Source organism: Myxine glutinosa, chromosome 2 (assembly GCF_964187855.1).
Source record: "Myxine glutinosa chromosome 2, kmMyxGlut1.1, whole genome shotgun sequence".
Taxonomy (NCBI): Eukaryota; Metazoa; Chordata; class Myxini; order Myxiniformes; family Myxinidae; genus Myxine; species Myxine glutinosa.
In genome coordinates, this window is record NC_136262.1 from 231,895,731 (window position 1) to 231,908,295 (window position 12,565).

The 12,565-nt window shown below is 44.2% G+C and overlaps 1 pseudogene; it reads right to left on the bottom strand.

The window, feature by feature from the left end:
• Window positions 1–240: 240 nt before the first annotated feature.
• LOC144890848 (uncharacterized) lies at window positions 241–3,776 on the bottom strand (annotated as a pseudogene).
• Window positions 3,777–12,565: the final 8,789 nt, after the last annotated feature.

Genomic DNA, 12,565 nt, shown 5'->3' on the forward strand with positions numbered 1-12,565 from the left:
CAGCAACTATCATGCTTTGTCCTTGGCACTTGTTGATTGTCATTGCATAAGCCACTCTGATCGGAAATTGCAGCCTTTTAAATTGGAATGGTAAGTCAGTGGGCATGAGTGGAATTCTCGGGATTAGCATGTCCTCGCCTCGTGCACATCCAGTAAGAATCGTCGCTTCTATCACATTATTCATCAGTTTTTTTTTACTGCCAGCCTCGTTCCATTGCATAGTCTCGTGGCGTCTATATTTCACAGCAGCATTATCGGTGCCCCTTCTTTCAATATCAAGTTGTGAGCAGGCATTCCTGGTGGTGCTAATGAGTTCAGGAATTCAGTTGGGTTGTGTATGGCCTCGTTTTTGTCCACAACACTGTCCATCGATTTGTAGGTTCTGAAATATCCTGGAAGTGCTTGCAACACCTTGTAATTGATTTGGTCCATAAAGTCGTTTTTGGGTGCCAGAATCGCCCTTTCGCAAATCCACTGATGGTTTCTGAAATTGTTTGCCAAGTTGGGATAAACTTTTTCTATTAGCTGTACTGGTGCTTGAACAACTGTTGCGCTTCCTTCCGGTATTGTTATTTGACCCTCGGCATTTTGCGGTACCTGTCCGTTTCCAATTCTGAGTAGTGTGTTTGAGAAATGTTCTGCCTGAACGTCGCCGTGCAAGTGCACCCTCATATTCTTTGTCAGTCTTTGTCTGTTGACATTCTGCCATAGCTTTGAAGATTTGAGACATGCATTCAGTTCATCGGCTGGTGTACCTTTTGGGATGACAGGTAAAGTTTGTCGAAAATCTCCAGACAAAAGCATGGTGACGCCTCCCTTGAGCCTGTTGTTGCTTCTTAAATCTCACAGGGTACGATCAACTGCCTCCAGTGCGTTTTTGTGCGACATGGTGCACTCATCCCAGACAATTAGCTTGCACAACTTCAGCACCTCTCCTCCCTCTGCCTGTCCAGTTCCCTTGCTTATGTTGCATACTGACGTTTCTGTCCTTGTGAGATCAAGTGGCAGCTTGAAAGTGGAGTGGGCCGTTCTACCACCCTTGAGCAGTGTTGCTGCAATTCCAGACGAAGCTACTGTAACTGCAATTGCGTCCATGCTTCTGACCTTTGCCAAAAGGAGGTTGATTAGAAAAGTCTTGTCAGTTCCACCAGGAGCATCTAGAAATATCAGCCTTCCCTCTTCCATCATGATGCTATGGCCAATTTGATCGTATGCATTTTTTTTTTTGCTCATTCGTTAGCTTGGGCACATTTGTGTTTAGGAACATGGTCAAGCCTTCACGATCATAGGCCTTTTCTCTTAGAACTTCTTTACTGAGATTGTTTGTGTTAGTCCTCTTTGGATTTGGCAATCCAAACTGCTGCAGGCCTTTTCCGGTAATGTATAGAACAATGTCTTCGACTAAACTCAGTGCTTGCTCGTACATGTCTTGTGTGCATGCCAATTCCATGTTGTTCGTTGCTAGTCTGGCCCTATGTAGTATGTCTTCAGTCAGGCTGTCTTTGTGCATTTGTAGGAGCTGCATGGGATTAGATGGAATGCATGTGGCCACAATTATTGCAAACAGACCTCTCAGCTTGGCTGGTGCTTTGGCTAAGGCTGCCTCTTCCATTGTATTGTCCCAGTGGTCGTCATTTTCCAACAGCCCTCTTTTGTTGCACGCTTCTTGGAAAGTTATACATGCTGTTCCATTGACTGTTTTCAAGTAGGTGAAAGACGTAGGACCCTTGACATTGTGTAGTAGGAGGCATAGGTAGAAGCACTCTGTGTTGTTAGGGTGTATAGTGTATATTCGCCCAAGAGCATCTGCAGCCCTTATGTCTGGATGACCTTCAACTGACCTCCCCTGTTTTCATCTCTGGAATGTTTTTCTACCCTCTTGCCACGTGTAGTACTGAGGAATTTCTGAATACAGCAAGCTCTTGGCAAATTCATCGCTCTGACACAGAAGGAAGAACGCCGTCAATTTTGTTCTTGGTCTGCTTTGGGCACGTTGAATGGCATTCTCTTCCGAGAAGTAAACTCGCTCACCATTCTCCAGATGTACATCCAGGTGCGTGACACTGGGATAACGCTCATGTATAGGAAAGCTGAATATTCGCCAGAAAGCTTCATTCGTGCTGATGTAACGTCCAGTTTGGTATTGCGTGATTTCATCGATAGGCTGTTTTTCTGCTGCTCTCTGTGGGTGTCTTTGAGCTCCCTGTACTGTGAACACCGCCTGAACACTGCCCTTGTTGATATATTTACATACATATTTGATCGCTTTCACGGAATTGCAGTACTCCACATTTATGTGCACATTGAATATCCTTGATAGTACAGGACAGTACGGCACCACCCATTTATTATCAATCTCAATTACTTGTGCGCCAACCTTTGTTTTCGCTGTGTATCCTTCCTTGCCTTTTGCACATCTTCTATACATTGGATAGCCGTCATCGCCAGTCTGTGTTTCGTCAATGAGCTGCCTGGGGAATCTCTTTGAGCATTTGCCATCTTTCATGCACGGCGATTGCATGTTGAATGTGCCACATGGACCATGAATCATATGCCTGGCAATTATCTGGTGCAAATTCGGGTCATCTTCTTTGCAAGGTATTTCAGAACTTATGACATCATCTATCTGATCGGGCTTAATTTTATCCACCAACCAAAGCAGCAAGTGGACGTGTGGCAGGCCTCACTTTTGCCATTCAACTGAGTACATGTAACACCTTGGCTGCCCAAGTATCTCTCCTTTCATGAGTAAGTGCAGAAGCATTTTCTTTTTCTGATTGAACACCCTAGCCACCGAGTCATGCCTTTCATGTGCTTCCTGTCCCTGCTTTAATGCGGCTGTTATCTCAGGCCACTGTGGATTGCAAGTGAACGTAATGAACAGATCGGGACGACCGTAATTGCGGACATATGTAAGGGCATCTTGAGCGTATTCGTGCATGTATCTTGGTCCCCCAGTGTATGATGAGGGCAATATAGCAAGTCTTCCTGTGTTGGTGACGTCGCCATTGTTTTGTACCGCATCTCTCAAGTGAACATAGTTTTCAACTCGGAGCTTTTTCTGATTCCGCCTGATGAACAGTAGTCTCTCAGATTCTATCTTCGCATACATATCGACAGCGAACATACTAAGAAGTTGACGGTAGAGCAGTAGTGGGTTGCCAGCTTGAGTTTCCATTAGCCTGTAACTGTAAAAGTCCAGAGCTGAAATATTTTTTCCATCAGTCTTAGTGATGCTGAAGTTATATCCGTCTTTGCCTCTCGCAAACATCAATGGGTACTGCAGGGCATCGTAGGCTCTATGCGTTTTGCTTATTCTTTTCAATGTGTTATTTCTGACGTGCAGTATAATGTCTCGTTTTTCGAATTGTTGGCCCACAATAACCACAGCGACTTCTGGACATGTTGGCGCATTGTATCTACGTTTGTGTTCCCCTGAAGGCTTTCGGTCAGCATGGATAACAACTTCTTTCTGGAGGGTCACCTACACTTTCCAAGGCAGCTTTGAAGTCTCGTACATATGCATTCTCTCTGTGTAGCATTTCTTGTATCTGAATGACATTTTGAAAGTCCAAGCCCTGAATGTTGGTGCACCTGGTCTGTGCTTGTTAGGTTGCGTCAGCTATGAAATAAATCTGGAGGAATTGAGATGTTTCTTCAGGCAGTGGCAGCAGGGAGCCAGCTAGATGTTAGACCTGTCCAACAACTTTGAATGGAGGCATGAATCCTCTTTCTTTCATCTCCTCTGCCCCAAAGCTGGTCATGCAGAAGGCCATGTTGTAGCTTCTGATGTCTTTTAGGAACGCTTTTGATGCAGGTGTGTTCGATGTAACAAAGTGGCCAATGGTTCCGGAGGAAGTCTGATTGGTGGTAAGTTGATTTTGCCATTTGCGCAGCACATTCCAGGAGTTTCATTTTTCCACTTTTTAGCCCTGCAGTTATTGCATACAACAGACATTGATCCAATTTGTACTTGTTGATCTGACTCATAAGATATGGAAGGGTGGTAGTTGAATGCACTTTTTTTTCTTTCCACGCCAAATATCAGCCATCGCTTGGGCATGCCTTGATCTGACTTCAGCCAATCTCGTCTGTCTCTGTTCTGGAGTTTCTTGACTTCTCTGAGACTATGTCCGAAGCCTTTGTTCAGCCAATCTTGCTTGCGCCTGTTCTGGAGTTTCTTGACTTCTCTGGGACTCTGTTCGAAGCCTTTGTTCAGCCAATCTTGCTTGCACCTGTGCTGGAGTTTCTTGACTCCTCTGAGACTTTGTTCGAAGCCTTTGTTCAGCCAATCTTGCTTACGCCTGTTCTGGAGTTTCTTGACTTCTCTGAGACTCTGTTCGAAGCCTTTGTTCAGCCAATCTTGCTTGCGCCTGTGCTGGAGTTTCTTGACTTCTCTGAGACTCTGTTCGAAGCCTTTGTACAGCCCATCTTGCTTGCGCCTGTTCTGGAGTTTCTTGACTTCTCTGGGACTCTGTTTGAAGCCTTTGTTCAGCTAATCTTGCTTGCGCCTGTGCTGGAGTTTCTTGACTTCTCTGAGACTCTGTTCAAAGCCTTTGTACAGCCCATCTTGCTTGCGCCTGTGCTGGAGTTTCTTGAGATCTGAGAGACCTTGTCCTCTGCCTTTGTTCCGGAAATCATGCTTCTGTCTGTGCAGGAGTTTCTTGACTTCTTCGATCAGCATGCCTTTGAGCGATCTCTCTCCAATCGTTGAAGATGTTGTTCTTCTGATTCTGCCTCCCTTCGCTCTCTGCTTTTTGTAGCACCTGAGGACCTTCTTCCCAGTTTGCTTCTTAGCTTCGGCATGGTTGAAATTAAATCTGAGAATGGATAAAAAAGGAATAAAAGATGAAAATCTGTGAGATTTATCTGTGAGATAAAAAGAAATAAAACGTGGCCTTGCGAAGCAGCGGAGTTTGACTATCCGGCCGCGGCCGCATTTCGTTTATTTACTACTATAATTCAGCTTTTACCCACGGCCATAGAAGATTGACTACAATAATTCAGCTCAGCTTTTAATTGCGAAATGGGCCCAGCCCGGCCGAGGTGGCCTCGACCGGCCTCGCCACCTAGCCTATAACCTTCCCGGGGCCCGTCCCGACATTTTTTGTTTTAGAGGTTTCCTCCTATAAATCTCCTTTCACTGTTCAGGAGATTAGCGCGTGCAGACAAACAAACAAACAAACAAACAAACAAAAACTTTCTTTTATATATATATAGAAGATATATATTTATATATTTATATATTGTATTAATCGTTACATTATTATGGTATTGCCTACCAAATTATACTGTGTGATGAATGAATTGGAATTATACAATGTATCTGGCTCTGCTTTTCTCAGCTATTAATTCCTTCCACACAATGTGCGGGTGGGTACCTCTGCTAGTACAACAAAATATCAATTATAGTAGATCCATCATCAGCCCAAAATCACAGCAGCAGCCACAGTAGTGTTGTCATTTTCTGGCCTTTTCCATTATGTTTTTCTACATTATTTAAAGCTGATGAATTGGGTTCTTGTATAAGTACTCGTACATTAATATACTCGTATTTTGGTCAATTATATTTGTGGGCCTCAGTATACCCAACATCAATAGCTTAAGCATTGGTAGACAATAAACAAATCAACATCGTTTGTCAAAATGGAGTCAAAGCATCTTAAGAGCTCAGATGTGAAGACAAAAGCAGCTTCCCAGCTGTTTTTAACGAAAATAATAGGCATTTCATATGGAATTGGAATTATTTCCTTTGCCTTTATTCCTTTTGACCTCATGGTGTCAAGACTCATCAATTACTTTTGCAGGTTCATGCCATGAACTGCATTTTAATTGATGCGTTCCTCATCCGCTTTGCAACATCTTCTCAAAAGGCCTCGACGCTCATGAATGCAAATGTATGCAATGCAATATGTAAGATATTAATCGCTTTGGGACAGAGAGCTCCACATAAACCATGTTTCCATAATACCATGCATGCGTCCTACTGATCTTAAGATGCAGGGGAATCTGATAGTACCCTTCTATTGCCTCGCGTTCCATCACTTCAATATCGTCCAATCAAATTAGTTCTTATTCTCATTGTATTCCTACCACCTCAACCAAGTTTCATAGCAAGGATTCTGCTTTTACAACTAAGTAACCTAAATCTCCCACTTCAATTTCACCTGTATGAGATTGTCTGTAAATTATTCATTTTATATCCATAACCAGCAGTCCTCAATCTATTTTTGAAGCAGATAAAGTTTTTCCAAACTTTTGGTGTCAATTGAATAGCTCCATTTTAAGGATAAGTTTATATCTATTTACCAAAATAACCACAATGTGAGTCAATCAGTTGCCACACACAACGTGAAGCAACCAGTAAAAAGTTTACCAGCATTTTATTCGTAATCACGAGAATGTGAACCCATTAATTGGTGTTGTTGCACAATTTGAAACAAACGCAAAACAATCTTTGTTGTTTGCTGATTTGCAGTTTGCCCAAGATCCATTTAAATTCGAATCATATTTGTTCGGTGAAGGGGTCTACCGTTTGAGGTCAAGCTCTTTATGTCAAAATGTGGCAGCGAATGCAGGGTTTGAGCTCAAGTTGTAGAGTAAAAGAACTAAAGAATTGAAATAATCCTCAATGTTCAGAAAGGATGGCTCAAAGGAGAAACAACGAGGGGAATATATATGTCGGGTAGACAGTCTGCAAATCTGATGTTAGTTGTGCTGATGGCAGCTTTATTGTCATGAGATAACATGCTGAGAGCCATGCCATGGATTGGAATCCCTACCTGGTATCAGAAGACCAGTTGACTTTCCCGAAGGAATGATGTGTGATATCCCAGTGGCCTGACATACCTTTTCACTGTGTTCCAATAACAAGGATTAGACGAACTTTTGCAATTCCTTGCAATTTCGGCCATAAACATACTTTACTTTAGCTCAACTGCTCCTCATGGATGTGCGCAGAATAAAGACCAAAGCAAACCCGTTTGCCGCAAAACTCGTACACTAATTCATTTAACAACTGCACAGCAACTATCGGGGACGCCTCTTCGTGGTGGTTGTCCCCCCAATGCAAGTCGAGGGCCCAATCATCCCCATTCTTCCCTGCTACCCGTATTCGTCAGCTTTCCCTCTCGTCTCTGTCTCCTATCTCTCTCTAATTATGTCCTGGTCCTGACTCTGTGAAGGCGTGGGTACACCATCCTGGATCTATGGGATATCTGGGTCGCTCCTGGGAGATCGATCGGCTGTCTCCGTGCCACTGGGTTGCTCGAGAGAACCGTTGCTCTTCATTCAAAATTATAGCTCGTCTCGTCAGTTACTTTTACAACTACATGAATTACACAAGCACAGATTATATTTCCTTCACTCCAATGTAACAGATAATCATAAAGAAAGTTTATCTTGACTCTAGATCTCTGTGCAGAGAAATGTGGGTATTTAATCACAAAAGACACAAAACAACGAACATGCACTACGTTTTACCCGAGTTCTTGGAACTCCTTTCAACTATTAACTGCGAGGTAGTGGTGATCTCGTTCCTGGTCACAAGTAAGTGTTTCAGGAAGATGCCAGCAACAATGAATGTAATTTCCCCACCATTTAAATTTTACTATTAACAGGCGTCCTCAACCATCCTTGACCATGTTGTGCAACATCAGCCGAGGACAGCCCTCACTTTTTCTTCAGCCCTCACTTTTTCTTCAGCCCTCACTTTTTCTTCAGCCCTCACTTTTTCTTCAGCCCTCACTTTTTCTTCAGCCCTCACTTTTTCTTCAGCCCTCACTTTTACTTCAGTCCTCACTTTTTCTTCAGCCCTCACTTTTTCTTCAGCCCTCACTTTTTCTTCAGCCCTCACTTTTTCTTCAGTCCTCACTTTTTCTTCAGCCCTCACTTTTTTGCCTTTTCAGTTTTTTAATTTGTTTTCTCCACAGCCTGGTGTTGGCTTAGCGGTTAGGGTGCCGGCTTGGGTTTCTAGGATCCTGAGTTCGAATCCCGGTCGATCGCTGAATTAACACCAGGGGTTTGACTCAGCCTGTCATCCTTCTGAGGTGTTTTTTTATTTTATTTTTGTATACAAGATCGTGGCTCGTGTAAGAGCTAACATTAATCACAAAAAGACAAACTGACACAAAACACAAGATAAAGGGAGCGGCAGACAAGATGGGGAGAGAGAGGGAAGGACACAAGTACAACATTTGAGAGCAGGGACATTGGGAGATCTGTGGAGGGAGAGGGCTTGGGGGGAGGAGGAATGGGAAGGGGGGGGGGGGTGGGGGAGGTATAAAACACATGGACATTGCTAGGACTTCCAGGAAAGGAGTTAGAATTTGAAAAAAGTGGATCTGGGGTGAATTAACGGGGGTCGAAAAGATCAAGGTTTTGGTTGGGGAAAGACAAGAGATGGTGGTGAACAGCTGTTTTAAAGACGTGGATGGAGGAGTGGGATTGAAGAGAGTGAGGGAGTTTGTTCCAGAGGCGGGAAAAAGATGAATGAAGGAGTGAAGGTGAGCAGAGAGTCTTGATTTTGGCAGTTTAACCATAAGAGGGTTGCTGGCAGATCTTGTGCGACCTGTAGGGATATTTGGGGGACAGAGCACAGAGAGAGCTGGCGGAGCAAGGCCGGAGAGGAGTCGGTAGGAGACTGAAAGACCACCAACCTGCCTGCGGTGAGTGAGTGAAATGCCCTCCGAGTTAGCTTCATCGTGGGAGATTCCAATGATTGATTGGCAAATGGTTGGCAAATTGAGTACATACAAATTGAGTACATACAAATTGAGTACATACAAACTTGAGTACATACAAATTGAGTACATACAAATTGAGTTTAGAATAGGTACACCGTATCCCTGCGCATTGGCTCTAGGAGGGAAGAATGGCCTTAAAACGATTATTCATTCATTCATGCATACACAACCGCTTGAGTGATTGACAACATTCAGGAATAAATGACCTTGCTTTTCTAGGCCTCGGCCGAACTACCTTTTAAAGTGGTAAAGCCTTCTTTGCACTGTCAGGTGCACAAGGTTGCCGAGGAAGTTTCATTTGGCTGGGGGTCAAATTCCTAGATGGGTCACTACTCCGACATCGGATACTCAACTGGCTGAATCACAGCACGCTCGTACTCATTTTGTCAACATTGGAATGAAACAGAAAACCAAATACTGCATTGGAGTCATCAGAAGGAAAATATAAAGTATAGGGCAAAGATTGAGTCATCAGGAGGAACCTGGATAGGATTCGGGTTTCAGCCGCTACTCCTCAACCCTCATACCCATCCAGGCACAGCCAAATGAACCTTCCAGAAAAAAATTAATTCTGCAAGAATTCAATTCTCCTAAGACAGATATATAAAGAAAGAGAGAAATAAAGAAGAAGGAAGAATTGGAATGAATAAAGAGAATTATGAAAAAATAGAAGGAAATGTGAAAGGAACAAAGATGTTGAGAAGAACGCGGATATATACATTTCGGCAGTTCTTCCTCAGGCAACAACACAGCAACAGTTATGGACAGGATGACATGAAGGATGACATATATAGATATGGTGACATACATATATGAAGGATGGTCATGTTGCGTCAACCCATCTGCTGTTATTTTGGCAGAGTTGTTGCTTGAACCCAGGACCCTAAGATCCCAAACCAACTTCCTTAACCATGAAGCCACCACCAAGCTTCCTCATACGAGGTACGAAATCCCAAAAATAACAAAATCACAACTACAAACTACACACCCACCCCTAACCCGGAACACCAGGAAAGCAAAAAATACAGTGTCCACTCGTCTCCGAAGTGTCTAGCTCGGGTATGAATCTTGTCCCAGCTATAAACTGTCAACCTGGTGTTTCACATGCAGGGAAATTTATCATTTTGTGTGTCGGCCCTCAAATGGACATTAAACAGGGCGTCCCATCTGCCAACATTAGCTGGTGGACGTTAAATATCCCACCGTGTTATTCTCAAAGAGTAGGTGAGCTATTGGAGGCACCTTGGCCAAATGCTCTAACCTACAGGTGCGTGGATACAAAATAAGAAGAATATTGGTCTGGACTCCCAATCATCCAATCATTCATTCACATTCTCATTCTCATTCTCATTCTCATTCTCATTCTCTCTCTCTCTCTCTCTCTCTCTCTCTCTCTCTCTCTCTCTCTCTCTCTCTCTCTCTCTCTCTCTCTCTCTCTCTCTCTCTCTCTCTCTCTCTCTCTTGTCGCCACCTATCGGCCGTCGGTGCGTTGGGTGTAGCGTCATGGCGGCTGTGAGCAACTGCTCTGTGTTTTGGTGAGTTCGTCGTGAGTTTTCCCCCCTCTCCTGCCCTCCCCTGCCCCCCCCTCCCTCTCCTTTTCCACCCTGTGTGCTTTGGCATTTGTTCTCATCTGTTCTACACCTTTTCCTTCGAGAGAGAGAGGATTGAGAGCGGGCCCATTCTGGGCGCGGCCTACTGGCGTTGACGGCGCGTTGTAAGCCATTTCTGTGCTTATAATGCACGTTTATTTTTTACTTTAGTTCGTTTTTTTAGGTTTGATACCCTCTTGTCCGGCTCGGACAAGCGGGGAGAGGGGGGGGGGGGGGGTATTTTCGCCGGAATGGCGAATGCACGCTCTCGTCGCGATGACTTTTGAAGGCTTAACCAGGAAGCACGCGTTCGTGTGCGTGCCTCCGGATGGAGTCCCTGTCGAGGACATCATCCTCGCTGTGGGGAGCATTGTTGGAGATGAAAATATACGTGCAGCTTCGCGTATGAACCAGAAAGTGGTGGTGTTCGTTTCGGACGAGGAACTCGTCCATGACGTGGTAAGCGCGGGAATAACCACGGAAAGCGGTCACTTTATGATGGCATCGCCGCTATTAACTCCCGCGACGAGAGTGGTTATTTCCAACGTACCTCCATTTATCCCAAATGACAAGTTAATGACCGTGCTATCACGGTACGGTAAAATGGTATCGAGGATTTCAACAATCCCTCTTGGGTGTCGGAATGAACGTGTTAAGCACGTAATGAGCTTCCGCAGACAGGTGTATATGGTCCTTCCAGACCGTGGGGACGACACAGGCCTCAATATCACTTTCAAAATTAATTTTGAAGAGGCAAATTTCCAGCTATACGCATCGTCCACCACCTTAACATGCTTTCAGTGTGGAGCGTATGGACATTTAAAACGTTCTTGTCCCAAAGCCTCGTGTGTCAGGTGTGGCAAGACGGGTCACACTGCCATAGTTTGTAAGGAGGAGGTTGCTCTGCTAATGAATACGCCCAGGGGGAGGGAGGTAAACGCTGCTCCACTAATGAATACTCCCAGTGGGAGGGAGGTTAACGTTGCTCCACTAATTGAGATTCCCAGTGGGGGGGAGGCTATCGCATTGCCACCGCCTAAAATTCCTAATGAGGGTGAATCCAGTGTTCCAAGCGTGAACGTATTTATTCTTCCTCAGCAAAATGTTGAAATGGACACTGATAGCAAGGTGGGGACGAGTAAACGAAGGGCTCCGGATGATAGTGACTCATCTGGAGCAGGTAAAAAGGTCGTGCTCGATTTTCAGGCTGTTAGTGAAAAAACTCTTCAGGATGCACCTGGAATCTCTCTGCAAAGCGCGGACCAAATAAATAAAGAGGAAAACCCAGAAAAGAGCATCAGGGTTCAGCCGCTAAAACAACGCGCTTCCATTACTCACACAGACGACGTTAATGATGTAAAAAATTCAGGCCACGATACCGTGAATGGTGCATCATTGATCCAAGCGAATGTCGCCGAACAGGCTGACATCCATAATAAATCTGCCAATATAGCAGAAAAGGGCGGAAACATAAATCCACAGGAATGTGGGAATAATGATTTCATGCCAATTGAGGAAATCAGTAATCAATGTGCTGATGTTTCCCAAACACAGCACTGCGTGGACCCCCCAGACAAGGGAAGGCTAGGTTGCATAGCAGGAGAAGAAAACGGTATTGACCCAGACCCCATTGGACCACTTTCTGATTTATCAGAATCGGAAGAGGAGGTGGAGGTAACAGCATTATCACAAGTAATGCCAGATCAACCCCCAACCCCTCCCCATATTGTTCTCTCATTCCTCAATGAAACATATAGACAGCGAAATGTCATCATTGGGGATCATTTCCCTGATTTGGCTCCCTTTATTCAGGCTGCAAAACTAGTCATAAAAAAATCTGAGGAACTAAACCTAACAAAATCGCAGTTTCATCGACTAAAGAAAATCATAACAAAGGCAAAGAGTGAGTACTCACAGTGTCAGACAAAATTTACTAATGAGTGATGAAGACGCTTAATCTTGCAACACTCAATATAAATGGCGGTGGGGCCAGTCACATCCGCCAGATCCAAGTGAATAGTTTATTCAAAAGGAAACAAGTCGATGTAATATTACTGCAAGAAACTCATATTACTGAGAAGGTTGAACATGACTGGAGCAGCATGTTCAAAGGTAAATGTTTCTTCAGTAATATGTCATCTGTATCTGCTGGAGTGGGGTTTTTGCTAAAACCAGGACTTGTACCTGAATCTTGCCTCTTTCAGGAGGTGATTCGGGGACGTTTTGCCTCCC